Genomic DNA, 14,356 nt, shown 5'->3' with positions numbered 1-14,356 from the left:
AAACACGAAAAAAACGGTTCTCAATTGAGCACCGAACCAGCCCTGGTCGAAAAGGGGTAATACAGAGGCTACAGTCCTCGTGGCAGAGGTCACCGGTTAGGCTCTCGACCGTGACCATTTGCTGCATGTCCTCCCCCTCTCTCTACTCTCTTCAGCTGTCCTGTCAATAAAGGCAAAAAACCCCCCAAAAAAGATAACTTCAAAGTATTTAATTTCATGACTCCTCAAAGCACCTCTGAATATGTTCCCTTGACTTCATCATCAATAAGGAAAATGTAGCTTCCAGCATTTTAAATATTGCAGCACTTGACATTGAGATGTGTCTTTTGATTATTTTGAAGCCTCCAGACATGGACACATGACGGAGCGCAAATTAAAACCAGTGAAAACAAAACAAAAAAGCCTTGCGTTTAAAAATTGAAAAGGGGCATATCCTTCCAAAAAGATGTTGCAATAGCAATGACACACTTTTGCATAGAAACGCGAGGCTCCCTTTGACTAAATGAATGAGTTCTGAACTGGGTAGCAGGGAAACAAATGAATATATGAATGAGGAATAAAGGCAATAAAGGAGTCAAGCTGAGTGTATATGGTCTTACTAAAGAAGAGAACAGAGTAAGTTGAAAGTAGAAATAATTCAATAGATAGAGGGAGGTAGCATGCACTCGTCAACAATAACATGTGAAAGACTGAGCGATTACTTGGGGAGGCTCATGCTCAAGGGAGGAGAAACATATTCCCATTGGGATCTGCTTGTTGTCAATTACCGAGCCTGGCTCTATGAAGACGGAGCGTTCACTGTAGAGCGACTACGTTTAATAGGCTTTATTTTATACAAGGAAAGCAGAGGAATGCTAGGGTTGTTTGTGGAGCTACACAGTAAAATCGATGGCAACACTGCAACAGATATTTGTCATAGAATCTGATGAGCATACTTACAGCCTCAGGATTCCCATGGAGATACAATCTCTATCACTTTAATGCTACGTGTGTGTTAAAGCCACTGTAAACCCAAATCCACAGCCTGAGAACTATACATCTTAGGGCTTCATGCACATACTGTATATGCAGATTATTAAAAAAGTACATTATAGAATTCAATCAATCAATCAATCAAGCTTTATTTATATAGCACCTTTCATACAAATAAAATGCAACCCAAAGTGCTTTACAGCGATTGAAAACAAGAAAGAAGCAGAAATGAAACAATGCTAAGACATTTTAGTGGAAGATAATAATAATGATAATAATAAAACTAATAAAAATACAAATTAAAAATAAGAACAACATAAAAATAAAATAAAATAGAGACCAATGCACACCAAAATAAAATATGTGTAATTAAAATAAGTTAAAGCATCAAAATTAAGAAATAAAAATAGTTAAAATAAATAGATTTAAAAGGTAGGGATAAGAGTTGAAAAATAAAACTAAGGATGAAAAATATCAACAAAACTGAGTAGATAAATAAAATTAAATAAATGAATGAATAAATACATAAAAATAGAATAAGATAACAGTTAAAATTACTAAAATAATAAAGCAACATTTAAATCAATATTATAGTAAAAGGTAGGTAATAAAATTGTTAAACCCTACATAAAAGCCAGAATTGGTTTCCTTTATAGCTCTAGGTATTGCTTTACATTCAATGTTGGAAAAAGACTTGTGACACAACTCATTTGACCCATTATCGATTATGCCGATGTCGTTTATAAAAATGCAACTAAAACTAATCTTCATCATCTCAATGTTATTTTTAATAGACTCTGCAGATTTATATTAGCTTGTTCTTTTTTCACACACCACTGCATAATGTTTGACAGTCTCGGGTGGCTCCCTCCAGACATAAGATGACTTCTTCACTGGTATCAGTTGATTTTTAAATGCTTTCATTTGAATTCAGATCATTTCTTTTGCTGTCACCACTTGCAGCCAAAGAAGTTGGTAAAATAGCTTTTCTGTTTCAGGCTCCTTCTGATGGAATAATTGACCTTTAAATATTCGTTCTTTGTCTTCTTTATTTAAAAACTATTTGTTTTCCATCTCAAAACAAACTGATTATGTTTTCAGTAAAGCCCTCACTGTTCCTCTACCTCCTTTACTTATTTATTCCTTTATTTTTTATGACAATTATTATTATTTGTGTGTTTAATCACTGCTCCTTTAGTTAAATGACTTATATTCTATTTTTCTCTTGTTGATTGTACCGTGTTTAAGGTTGTACCAACCCCTGTTTTGTTGGGGTGAGTATAGCCAAGAACCTCACGATACTTGGGTAACGATACGATAGTATCACAATATATCACAATATTACAATATTGTGATATATTGTGATATTCTACACAGTAAACTAAGAAGAAATAGAGATGGTGTGTATGTAAATCACACAATATTACTCAAAATGTAAAGGACAAATTAAGTTAAAGCTATTTGACTGAAAACAACTTTTCCACTTTATTGTTTTTGAAATACTGAAGTTGTATTTTAGTTCCAACTCGGCTAAAATGTGAATTTTTATTATTACAAAAACATCGATATTAAAAGTTGAAATATGGATATCATATTGGAGGTCAAAGTATCGCGATATATTGCCTTATGGATATTTTTTCACACCTCTACTTTTTTGTTGTTGTTGTTGTTGTTGTTGTTGTTGTTGTTGTTGTTTTGCTGTTTTCTATCTGTGATTGTCTGTTTGGGACCCCCTCTAAAACGAGATGACGCATCACAAGGTGTTTATCCCAAAAAATACAATTTCTTCTCACATAGTAGTTACCACTAGGAGTGTGATGAGATCTTGTGGCACGAGATCTAAAAATATCAGAGTCTTACAAAAGTTCTTGTCAGGCCGTCTTGTGATATCAGCTCATAACAATTACTTGACGCAGAGTGAGATGGAGTCTGATGTTGAACTCAAAATTAGCTTAGCATTTCAGTCATTTGTGTGGCAGCATTTTGGGTACCTGGTGAAAACAAGAAATATGGGGAAGGGTTGGAGTGCTCCTGTTATGGTCCTGATTTGTTGTGTGATTTGCCCTAACCCTCTCTCTCTCTGCCTGCAGGTTGCATGGGTAGGGGCGGGGCCGGTCACCTCAGCAGTGAGGCTCATCAGGCACACCTGTCCCTGATCTGCTCATCAGCACTGGCTTCTTAAGCCACCACCAAACACTCCTCCAGTGCCAGATTATTCCTCTAGCCGCATGCTCCATGTCCCGTTGTAGCCTTGCTCCTGAGGAGATTCAAGCCACGCTTTTCTGTTTACTTATCTCGAGTTGTTTTCAGAGGATTGATTCCTAGTTTTTGTTTGTGAGTTTTTGATAGAACCTTTTTCCCCTTTTGGGTGATTTTGTGTTACTCCTAGTTTTGTACTTTTTCTCAGTTGTTTTTACCCGCAAGGCGCTTTTTGTTGAACCTTGGTTTTTGCTTAATAAATACTTTTTCCCTGTACTCTGCATTTGGGTCCTAGTCCTTTGCTCAAGCCGTAACAGCTCCCATGATTAAACTTGCTACCTGTGCTAGCCTTGGTGTAGCACGCATATTTATCTTTATCAAACCGCTACAGAGCTTAATCATGGATGTTCCCATGCTATGGATCATTACTTGGAGCACTAACTTGAGGACATTTTCGTCAGTCTATGTTTGCATTTTGAGTATTGAGAGAGGACTGCTTTGATGGTTTGCACTTAAAGAAATTAAAAAATAAGAAAAACTTGGTGCTATTTATTATTTCTGTTATTTATACTGCTGCTGGGTTTAATTTTCAAGTCCAGTTAGAAGGTCACACAGTTTCGATTAGAAGTTCACACATGCACATGTTCCTGCAGAGACCTTGAGTTTGAGGAAAACTCTCTGACGGTGCTTACAAATTGTCTTTTACTACATTGGGTCATTTGTACTGAGTAAGACAGCAGAACTAATTACAAGATGATGGCTCGTTAAAACATTTCAAAGTGGACCTGCATGGTTTTGCATTTCTGATTCTCAATCTAATAAAAGACTACTTTTCCTGCCTTATATTTCATTGTTGAAGTTTGCTTTAAAAACGTGTTCAAACATTGTCCCATCTTGTTCTCATGACCCCAGTGTCATGTATCCTCTCTTCTCACAAGTATTATTAGACCCTTACGGCCAAATTCCACCAGATCGGTGTCCGGTCCGTCTCCAATCCGTCACAGCACCGGATCTGATAGGTTTCTATTCTAGTCAATGTGTTAACTTCCACTGGATCCACTCCGTTGCGTTTCGGCTGCGTCTCTGATCCGGCAGGTCGGAGTCCTCCAGATCAGAGACGCAAGACTTCTATTTTGCACGCCGCATCAATCTCAACAGAGCAGATGGAGCGGGACAGGAAGTCAGGTTTCACCAAAACAAAATGAAAACACCCGGTTAATTTTCAGAATAAAACACTCTGTGTTATTACCAGATCGTATTTCACTTAACTACAACAACAAACCAAAGTCATGATGAGCGGAGCCAGGCCTGGAGTCAACAGGTCAGAGGTTTTCAGAGGACCAGAAAGACAACATGGATGAGGGGAGGAGGAGGAGAATCCTTGATTCAGGGATTACAGCGGGAAAACCTCGGTCACATGACTCCAGCTGTCCTGCGGTCCTGCTCCGTGCTGCGTTCTAAAAAAGCAACGGGTGGGTTTTGACGGACGAGAGAACTGAGAGCTGGACCGCAGCGGACCGCAGACAGACCGGACACGGATCTGGTGGAAGTCCCATAATTATGCCATCCATTTGTATGTTCTTAAGAGATCTTTAAGATGTTCTCAACTTCAAAACTGTTCCTGTTCTTTCACGTCCAAATCAACCCAAGTTAGCCTAAAAGTAGACGCAGCCTCGGAGTTGGGAAACAAGTTTATGTAAGCAGTCCTTAAAAGAATAAATCCTGCACCTTCAAAGCAATGACTGACAAATTGTTTTCTTCATCTGCCTCTCAGAACAGACGGGAGCGATGAGCAACAGCGCCTCCCTCAGGACTTGGTGCTCAGCCAGCCTTGGCTTTACTAATTCATTTCGCCTTTACTAAACAAACATTTAATTTCACCAGCATTCATCAGATGAGTCCCTTGTTCTCCAGTCAACATGTCAGCTGCCATAATGCTGAAGATTGTTTTTTTTTTACGCAGATGACATCTCTCACCTAAAATTAGCAGCAACTGCTGTCATCTACCCAGTCAAAAAAACACTTGGCGCTCCGGGGGGCCTGCTGTCACTGATTTATCTACAGTCCAAATAAATAGTGAGGGATGAAATTAGCAGCAGGAAGTAGAGTGAAGGGGATTTTAAGATTGGGTAAGTGTGGTTGTGAGGACTATTTCAGCCCACCTTGTCACAACACCAGCTTGCATGTGTTGACTGCTCGGCGACCCTCTCTAGGAGCCATCAATCTACCAAACAACATGCTTTGAACACTTCAGGCCCGACTGACAACTGCACCTTGACAGGGATGGAAAGCACTGAGCAGTAATTCACAGTGGTTGGAACACGCACTAAAAGGCATTACACAATCTCACATGCTCACAGATATACGTAGAGTAGTTAGTACACGCCTCTGTGATGAGGCTACTTGCCCTTTGTGTTTTTGCATGTTGTGAATCAGCCGCTGACCCAAACAGACCAAATGTCCTCTTCCATTTTTTCTCTTATTCTCAAACATAAATGACTACAATGGTGTCACCTTTATCCTCTTTTAACATCTCCACAGGTCTTCAAAATTTCCAGGCAGCCGCCAGTGAGATAAATATCATCTCCTCTGTGGCAACATCTATTTAGCACAAGCACAGTCGCACATATTTTCCCCTCAGCTCCCTTTAAATGCTTTCTCCCCACAGAGTAGATTTCCCTATCTGCTGTACGGGCAGGCTAGCTGCCTAAACCAAGGAGAGGAGCCGGGGTGAGCAGAGCCGCCTTCCCCTTCCTCGTCTTCGCAGATAAGAACAGAGGTCTTCTTGTCCCTGCTGAATTCTATCATCTTGCAGGCCCTGCCGATGCGAATGCCCCACAACACCAGCCACAGCATATAAATGCACCCCATTCTTCCTGCTGTGTGTGTGTGTGTGTGTGTGTGTGTGTGTGTGTGTGTGTGTGTGTGTGTGTGTGTGTGTGTGTGTGTGCATCAGTGTGTGTGTGGATGGGGGGCATTTAGGGGAATATGTTCTCATGGTCAAGGCGTTTCCTGGATTTTTTTGTGTGCAAAGAGCCAATAAATTCCTCACATTGAGTTAAAGATAGTTTGAATGTGTAAAGGGGCTTAAGTGACACCACATCTGTCAACAACATGTGCAGGTTGGCCTGCCACTCTAATCTGATTTACTCTTATTTTCAAACAACACTCAGTTAAAACACTGCACGATGATGCTCAATAAACAAATCCAGCATTGATGAAATCCCTGCAAAGCACTCGATTCAAAGAGGTGCAAATTCTGCATGTTGAGAGGACAGAAGAATTAGCTCAGCCTGACTGAATAGCAGCCTCTGTTTCTCTCATTCCACCAGAGCAGAGTCCAAGACCTCATTAATGGTATGGAGAATATATTCAAATTGTCATGAAGGAGCAGCTCGCCTTTCCATGATGCATTCACAACAGGTCTGACATTGCCCACTACAAATATGCATACATTTAAAACAGTCACAGCAACATGTCAATAATTACAAACTGCAAATGCTTCTTATTCTGCTAATTTACAAATATATATGTAAGTCATTGCACAGAGGCAACAGGTAATAAAATGAGAAAAACATCATTATCATAAGCCTTTTTGTATTTTGGTGCTATTTTGAAAAACAGCCTTCAAGCACACACACACACACACACACACACACACACACACACACACACACACACACTCAAATTAACAATGCAAATTTGGGAAACATTAGATTAAGCCACATATTTCAGTGTGACATGTTGGATAAGGAATAAGCAGTGGTTATTGAAGCCCAGCCTACCTGTTAATTGTGATCCACGGGTGCTGGTTCAGTGCCAGATTCCCACCAATTTATTCGACAAATGTGGTCCTCCTCCTCCTCTTCCTCGTCCCCAACACTAAACCTTCCTCCAGCAGCGGGTAATGTCAAGCAAGGGAAAAAGTGCTCGCTTCGGATCAAAAAAAAAAAGGTAAAAGAAAAAAGGAGATAAACCCAGAGACCACAAACAGTGCGCCTCGATCAATCCAGCCGGGCCGGCATGTGGGACTTCATGACTGGAGACAATGACAGAGGAGCGGAGAGCAGAAATTAAGGCTGCACTACTGCATCACACACACATCCAGCATCACACACCGAATACAGCATCACACACCACATACAGCAGGGCAGAGCATGATTCCTGTCCAAGCAGCCAGGCTCTGCTCAGTCCCCGGATCCTCCAGGACGGTGGTCTAGATGCATCAGTGTTTGAGCTGACAGTCCGGTGTACTTCAGGATCAGAGCCTTTAAAACGACGCCTCAATACGGCAAAATGACCCCCAGTAACCCGGACGTGTCTGCGGGGTCTCTGTGAATTTGACAGCCTGGAAGTGTCATCCGGGTGGACCAGTATAGTCGCAGAGACTCAGTTTTTCAGCATATTTCTGCTACCTCGTCGATAAATCCTCATTAAATCCCCTCACGGAGAAGTCCGACCCTCCAGGCGCTGGCTCGAGCCCCGGTGGGCTTCAGTTGGTCCCGGTGACGGTGGACGTGGACTCTCGGGTCTTTTGGGTAGTCTTGAGATAAGATGCTGCTGCCGCTGCCGCTGCCGCTGTGTGGATGCCGTGACCGTCTCAGAGCTCTCGCACACGCGCAAACGTGCGCAATCTCGCAGGCGCGCACGCTCGCTCCCGGCGCGCGCTGCAGTGTCCTCCCCAGCAAGCTGGTCGCCCTGGCAACGCTTTCCTCTGACCTCAATAATGTCGCTTTTTCTACTCAGAATGTGTCGCGCTCAGCTGACACGCGCTCACTGATGGAGAATACCTCTGTGTGGAGGGTGACGCAGGGACAGACTCCATCCTCTCCAGGGGACACATGTGAGGACTTAGTGCTGAAGAGTTTCATTCTTACGGCATCACTCTCCTCCTCTCCTCCGCGCGCATCAAGCCGGGCAGATCTGCATCAGCATGACGTCAGAAGACGTTAAAGGGACACTAACCCATTTATTCACCTCTTCCTCTCATCCATCCCTCTACAGCCTCTCTATCTTCCCTTTGCCAATACTCCTTCACTGTTACCCAACCACTTTCAGCATCCCTCCTTCCACAAGACAGTCCAGCTGCAGACCTCCACTCTCAGCTGACTCTAGCAGTCTCCACTCTGAGATCCCCTCCACCGTCAGAAGGAAGTGACATCAGGATTAAGCCGGCTGAGATCAAGCGGCAACCTCCGGTCTTAAAATATGAGTCCAATGCGGAAGTGCTAAAAACTGCAGTTCATCGCGGATCCGCTTGAGGCTGGCGCCGGAAGTACCAGAAACCACATACACACCCATTCAAAGAAGACGATCTTTACAGCAGAAATAAACATGTTTACAGTCTGGTTCAAAAGACGAGTGTAGTCTGGATAGCTCATTTCTTGATCGGCACACACTGTACAGGGTGTGAATTGTTTTCTATTGGGACAGTTCAGAAGATATTACCATTAGTTTTGCCCAAATAAGGACATGCCTAACTGGACTGACAGGCGGGAACACATAGCTGTTGGCTAGGAGGCTCAAACCCTGCCTCTTTAAGTCACACTTTGACTGGTTAAGTTAAACATTACCAATATGGCTGCCGCCGACGATTGGCTTCAAAACAGCGCTCAGGAACAGATGGGTGACGTCTAGGGTTGCCAACTGTCTCGTATTAGCAGGGACATCCCGTATATTGGGCTAAAGTGGTTTGTTTCATACGGGACCTCAAATGTTCCATATATTCACTATTAACTCTTGTAATACAGCCAAACAGACTCTGACATGAATAGTACAATAAAACGGACTACCTCAAAACTTGCACACTGTGCATTTGCACATTCAATTGCACTATGCACAATATTTATATTTGTATTTATATTTTTACATTTATTACTGATGTCTTCCTTTAATTGTATGTTCTTTTTTTGGCTTTATACAGGACCTGAGAAACAAAATTTCGTTCCATATCATGCGACAGCTTGTATTGGTATGACAATAAAAAACCTTGAAACCTTGAATCCTTGAAATACAGTAGACTGCACTCTACAGATCCTAGATCAGATGAAACAGCAGTGGCAGATCATGTGCCAATCACACCGCCTGTCATCCAATCACAGGCCCCCTCGCATGCATCAGTTGTATACAGCACAAATGCACCAAGTCTTGCAAAAACTCTGGCTGTGCAAAAGGACAAAAGACTGCTTGAGTCAGTCAAGAGCAGCAAAGAGTATCCATGGATGAAGAACATTTGGTGAGTCATACTCCTCTTTTGCATTTCATTTTTCTTTTGCCTGTTTTTTGATGTAAAGAGCCAAACTGTTGTTTCTTTGACGTTTATTCATATGAGGTTACATAATGATAGAGTAAGGATTAAAGGGAGTATACACACGTTCGGCATTTCCAGTTGATTTAGAATATGAATATACGCTGAATTCACACATCATGCTCACACCACCATGGCACCGTGCACCTGTCCCTTATTTAGGAGTGAGAAAGTTGGCAACCCTAACTGTTAGCCAACCACTCTCAGCATCCCTCCTTCCCACCTTACCTCTGTCCCTTTTCTCCATCCTTCCATCCCTCCATCCCTTCATCTCACCCCATCAACACAGAGAGCAGAATTACTCTCTCTGCTAATCCCCACAGAAGGCTAACCATGTTAATCAGGGACAATCACTGCTGCGTTTTGGGTTCCAAACAGGAAATGAAATGAATTTATAGTGATACTGCAGAAGATAAAGATAACATAACATGAAGCACAATGCACATTTACTTACTAATCATCCCTACAAGTCCCTTTTGCAGTATTACCCTCCTTTTTGAGGGGTGGGTTGCTTACTTCACCAGCTTGCACATTTGTTTATTTTATGTGTGACTTTAAGGGATAATAACCGTCTAACATGCAGCATGGCTCAGTCCCTGATCTCATCAATGCAGATGGTAATGGCTGTGCAGTGGCAGCACCTGCTCCTCTGGATGCAGGACAGCCACATGTCTGTCCTATTACCAGGGTCATAACACAGCCAAACATCTGCCTCCGTCACTCTCCCACTGCAGAGCCATGTATCCACAGTCGGTGGGCCGCAGCCTGCCAGGATTCCCCAGCTCATTTAATAAAACTTTGAATCTCGCTCCATCTTTGCTCATTTTCAAGCTGCTATCTGCGGCCACTTAAGCTAAAACATAATGAGTGTTCCTCCCAATCATATCTGAATGACGCCGTGTGCTTTCAGGCAGCATCCAGATCTTATTGAGGAGAAGATTTACTGCTAAACATCCGGGTGCCAGGGCTCATTCAGCTCCTCGTATAAACCCCGGGCGGGGAGACAGGCTGTTTCTCCACTCATGTGGGGAGCAGGCCTGTCGTCAATCAGCCAAAACATCATGTCAGCCGGTCGTGCTTTTTACCTTCGGACACATCCAGCAACCCGAGGGACACAGATGAGTCAGAGAGCGAGGAAGAGAAAGATCGCTGTGGGGCCGCGATCTCGGCTATCAAGACAAATTGTCTTTGGTGGTGGATGTACATTCCCCTAGTGATATCCCATCAGGCCAAGGTGAGGAAGACGAGGGCCTTGGTGTGTGTCTTCATGTACAGGGGTGATGTTGATGTTCTACACTTGATAGACCCGAGCCAGGCTTCGGCGTTAATGGTCCACCAGGGAGACCTGACAGCTGAGCCCTAGACACAGCCACACACCCAGACACACACCCCGAGCACCTCACTGCTGTCTCACACAACTCCTCCTGGTTTGCCACTGATGGACTACAGTGATAAAAGGTAGACAACACATACATGACACACAGTCCCTCCCCCTTCCCCCTTAACACAGGAAAAACACACACTTCCCCTCCACACACGAACACACACTTACAGAAGTGATATATGTTGTGTTTGAGGTCAGTGTGCCTCTGCAGAGCCCCAGGGGGAGCTGCAGGTCTGTAGAGAATTCCTCCACAGTGGATTTTTGAATCTTCATAAGACTCCAGAGCAGCATTATAGTGCATGATTAGCCCTGTTCAACACATAAGTGACCAGGCAGAAGACCCTTTTACGTGTCCCCAGAGTCTAAAGACCCCAAATGACACCATGTCTGACTGTTGTCTTTCTGTAATAAAACCCACACAAAGGCAGACGTTGTCACATAGAGGCATTTTTCGACTGCAGGAACTTTACCCCTGAACTACGTGCTTTTCAACCAGTGGACACAGGGTCTAAATTTAGTTCAGGGGTAGATAATCTCCCCCCTAAAAAGCCTTTGCTAGGGGGGTGGTACTTTTCAAAGGTCCCGGGACTTTCGGGGGGGCAGGGTCTGCAATGCTGAACGTGTCTGATTGGTAGATTAACCGCAGTGTTTTTAATCCGCCCGCCGTCCACAATAACATCACACACATCTGTGATTCTCTTGATTTAGCAGCTTGTAACAGTAGTCTTCTCTCAGCCCACCGTGAATGCGTCTCTCCCGGTGTTACGGTTTTAAAAGTGACCCTGTAAACTGGAGACCTTCAGCTGAACGTGTCAGTGTTTGTGGAGTTTACACAGCTATTGAAACACAGAGGGAGTTCCTGGGAATGCAAACTAGTTTAGTTTTTATTAAGATTTCAAAATATCCTCATCAGATATTTAATGATGGTCTAAAGACGTTTATGAGGGATGCATCCGGCTGAAAGTCTCCAGTTAACAGGGTCGCTGTTTAAACCAAAACACCGGTCGATCTCTGCCACGGCTTTTTGAGTTCAAAAGGATTTTAAAGCCGTGTTGAAACGTCTTTGCTACTCGCGCTTATCTCCTCTCACGTGTTGATTCAGTGAATCCATCTGTGATGAAATATAGCACCATCTAAAACAGACCAGCTGAGTCTCTTCATGCTAACAGGCTAACTGTTGTGTTGCTCATAATGATACCTGCCTGTCCGTCTGCTTCTATGGAGTCATCTGTGATGAATGGCATTCCTCTTTGTTTTACTGCCCTCTACTGGTCTGGTGGTGTAGTGCATTTACTTTTTTTTTCTCCATACGTCACTGGCCTGATTTACACAATCTCGGGACTTCAGCCCGCGGTCGAAACACAGACAACAATGGGGGCACAGGAACCTTTTAGTTCAGGGGAAAGTAGTTCTGGGGGCTAGAAGACCCCGGAACTCTTGGTCGAAATGCACCTTATGTAAAGTGTGTATAAATGATAAACCCTTAAATGTGGGGGAGTAATCACATTATTGATATGTTGTTTTTTCCTCTGTGACAATTTAAATTTTTATAAAGGAAGGTAGAGAGAACCTTATTCCACACTCCTCTCATATTAACGCTAAACAGAAAGCGCTCTCAAAAAGTATCCAAACTCCCCTCAGAGGATGGAGCACACTATTTAGATAACAGCTCAAATATATTGCAGTATTTGTACATTTGAGTGCGCTATTAATAAAAAATATAGACCTCAATACAGCTGGAAGTGCTCCCAAACAGAGACTTCACTTATAGTCATACAGATGCTTTACTACTCGTGGTTACACTTACATTCAACTCACCACAGCTATACACAGAGAATATTGAGCACAGCATTTACCTGGAACATAAATCAATACTGGTTATAGAAGAAAGTAGCTCAAACTCTGCACATGCTATATCACTGCCTGGGGAGTGTGCAGAGGTTCAAAGATTCTGGAGGTCAGTGTTTAGCTTTGTTTCTCACCCACTATTGCTCTGAAACCTAAAACATGTTTGTTTGTTTGTTTGTTTGTTTGTTTGTTTGTTTCCAGAGATCTGTACTCTGCCTGAAAGAATGATGGTGGACCTTTGTTTGTTACAGGCGAGGCGTTTAATTGCATTACATTGGCAAAGTGTGTGTTGCCCCTCTCTTGAAAGAATTAACAGCAAGTTTGACTCTTTATAAACTCACCTATGTTGTGAGGAAGAAGTCCTCTGAGTTTGTTAATATCAGGGAGACATTTTCAATTTAGTCAAAAATTGTGAAATTGGGGGCGCTGGTGGCCTAGCGGTCAAAGCGCCCCACATACAGAGGCCATGGTCCTCGTCCCAGAGGTCGCCAGTTCGACTCCCGGCAGCGACCATGCCCTGCATGTCCTCTCCCCTCTCTGCTAGCCTCCTGTCTCTCTTCAGCTGTTCTATCATAAAGGCAAAAAGCCCCAAAATATAAATGGAGCGCCGCCTGCAAGCTAGTTCAGGCAGATAACTCGAGCTGCACTCATTCATACTGACACGTCATCACCTCTCTATCAGCTGATCTCAACATCCTCTCATTCGGCGGTCCATTTAAGCTGCAAGTCTCCCTGCCTCTGCCTCTGCTTTGCCAGTGCTCCTGCTGTCCTGCTGAGGCTGTGTGAAAGTTCTTCCCTACCTCCCTCCCGGCATCCACCTGCAGGCTCCGGGGGGGTTAGTCCTATCTCATTACTCCTAAATGTCTGCATTTAAATAATCCATGAGGAGTAATGAAGTTCGGAGCCCACACGTCAAACACAATACTGTATGCTGCAATAAAGTTTATCTTAAGTAAACGTGAGTTGTCTTACTGAACTTTAATAATATAAGAAATAAAATGTTGACATTGAAGAAGTGCTGGAATTGTGAGGTGATGATGCAAATGACACGTACTGTATTTAAATCTTGAGGAACGTATGAAAAACTCAGATGTGTGACAGTATATTTATAATTGTTTGCTGTATTTTAGTTTAGATATCCCTTTTAATGTAATTTCATTTGTTTTAAATGTATTCTTTTTTTTATATACACTACTGGTCAAAAGTTTTAGAACACCCCAATTTTTCAAGTTATTTATTGAAAATGATGCAGTTCAATGTCTTATTGTGCTCTGAAATGTAAACATCGGACAGATAAACAATTTGATTTAAAAAATAAATCATGGAATCAAGTCATAAACCAAAATGTAGTCTAAACTTTTGACTCATCCATGTAGCCACGTTTGAATTTTGATTCATCCGTCCATTACACCTTCTTCTAGTCTTCAGTAGTCTACTGGCGGTGTTTCAGCGCCCAGGCAAGCTTCTTTTTCTTATTCTGATGTCTTAGCAACTCGACCGGTCAAACCTGCAGCTCCAAGTCTTCTCTTCACAGGTGAAACTGAGACTTGCTTACTAGGACCGCTGTTGTCCTGTGAGCCTCCTATCACGCAAGCTATCTCAGAAACTTGTCTTCTGATTTGGTTGTGGCTTTGGGTCTGCCAGAC

At 42.8% G+C, this 14,356-nt stretch overlaps 1 protein-coding gene across 1 annotated transcript in view; it reads right to left on the bottom strand.

Annotated features, from left to right (window-relative positions):
- Positions 1-8,015, bottom strand: part of nlgn2a (neuroligin 2a) — a 369,918-nt gene extending 361,903 nt beyond the window's left edge. Inside the window, exons 1-2 of the mRNA XM_034676019.1 lie at positions 7,309-8,015; positions 6,957-7,210 (exon numbers count right to left, since the gene is read on the bottom strand). The gene's annotated coding sequence lies outside the window, so the exon portion shown is untranslated. The remainder of the gene's footprint in view (positions 1-6,956; positions 7,211-7,308) is intronic.
- Positions 8,016-14,356: the final 6,341 nt, after the last annotated feature.

This window comes from Notolabrus celidotus, chromosome 23 (assembly GCF_009762535.1).
Source record: "Notolabrus celidotus isolate fNotCel1 chromosome 23, fNotCel1.pri, whole genome shotgun sequence".
Taxonomy (NCBI): Eukaryota; Metazoa; Chordata; class Actinopteri; order Labriformes; family Labridae; genus Notolabrus; species Notolabrus celidotus.
Note: the sequence above shows the minus strand (reverse complement) of the source record. Positions and strands in the feature narration are given on the sequence as shown.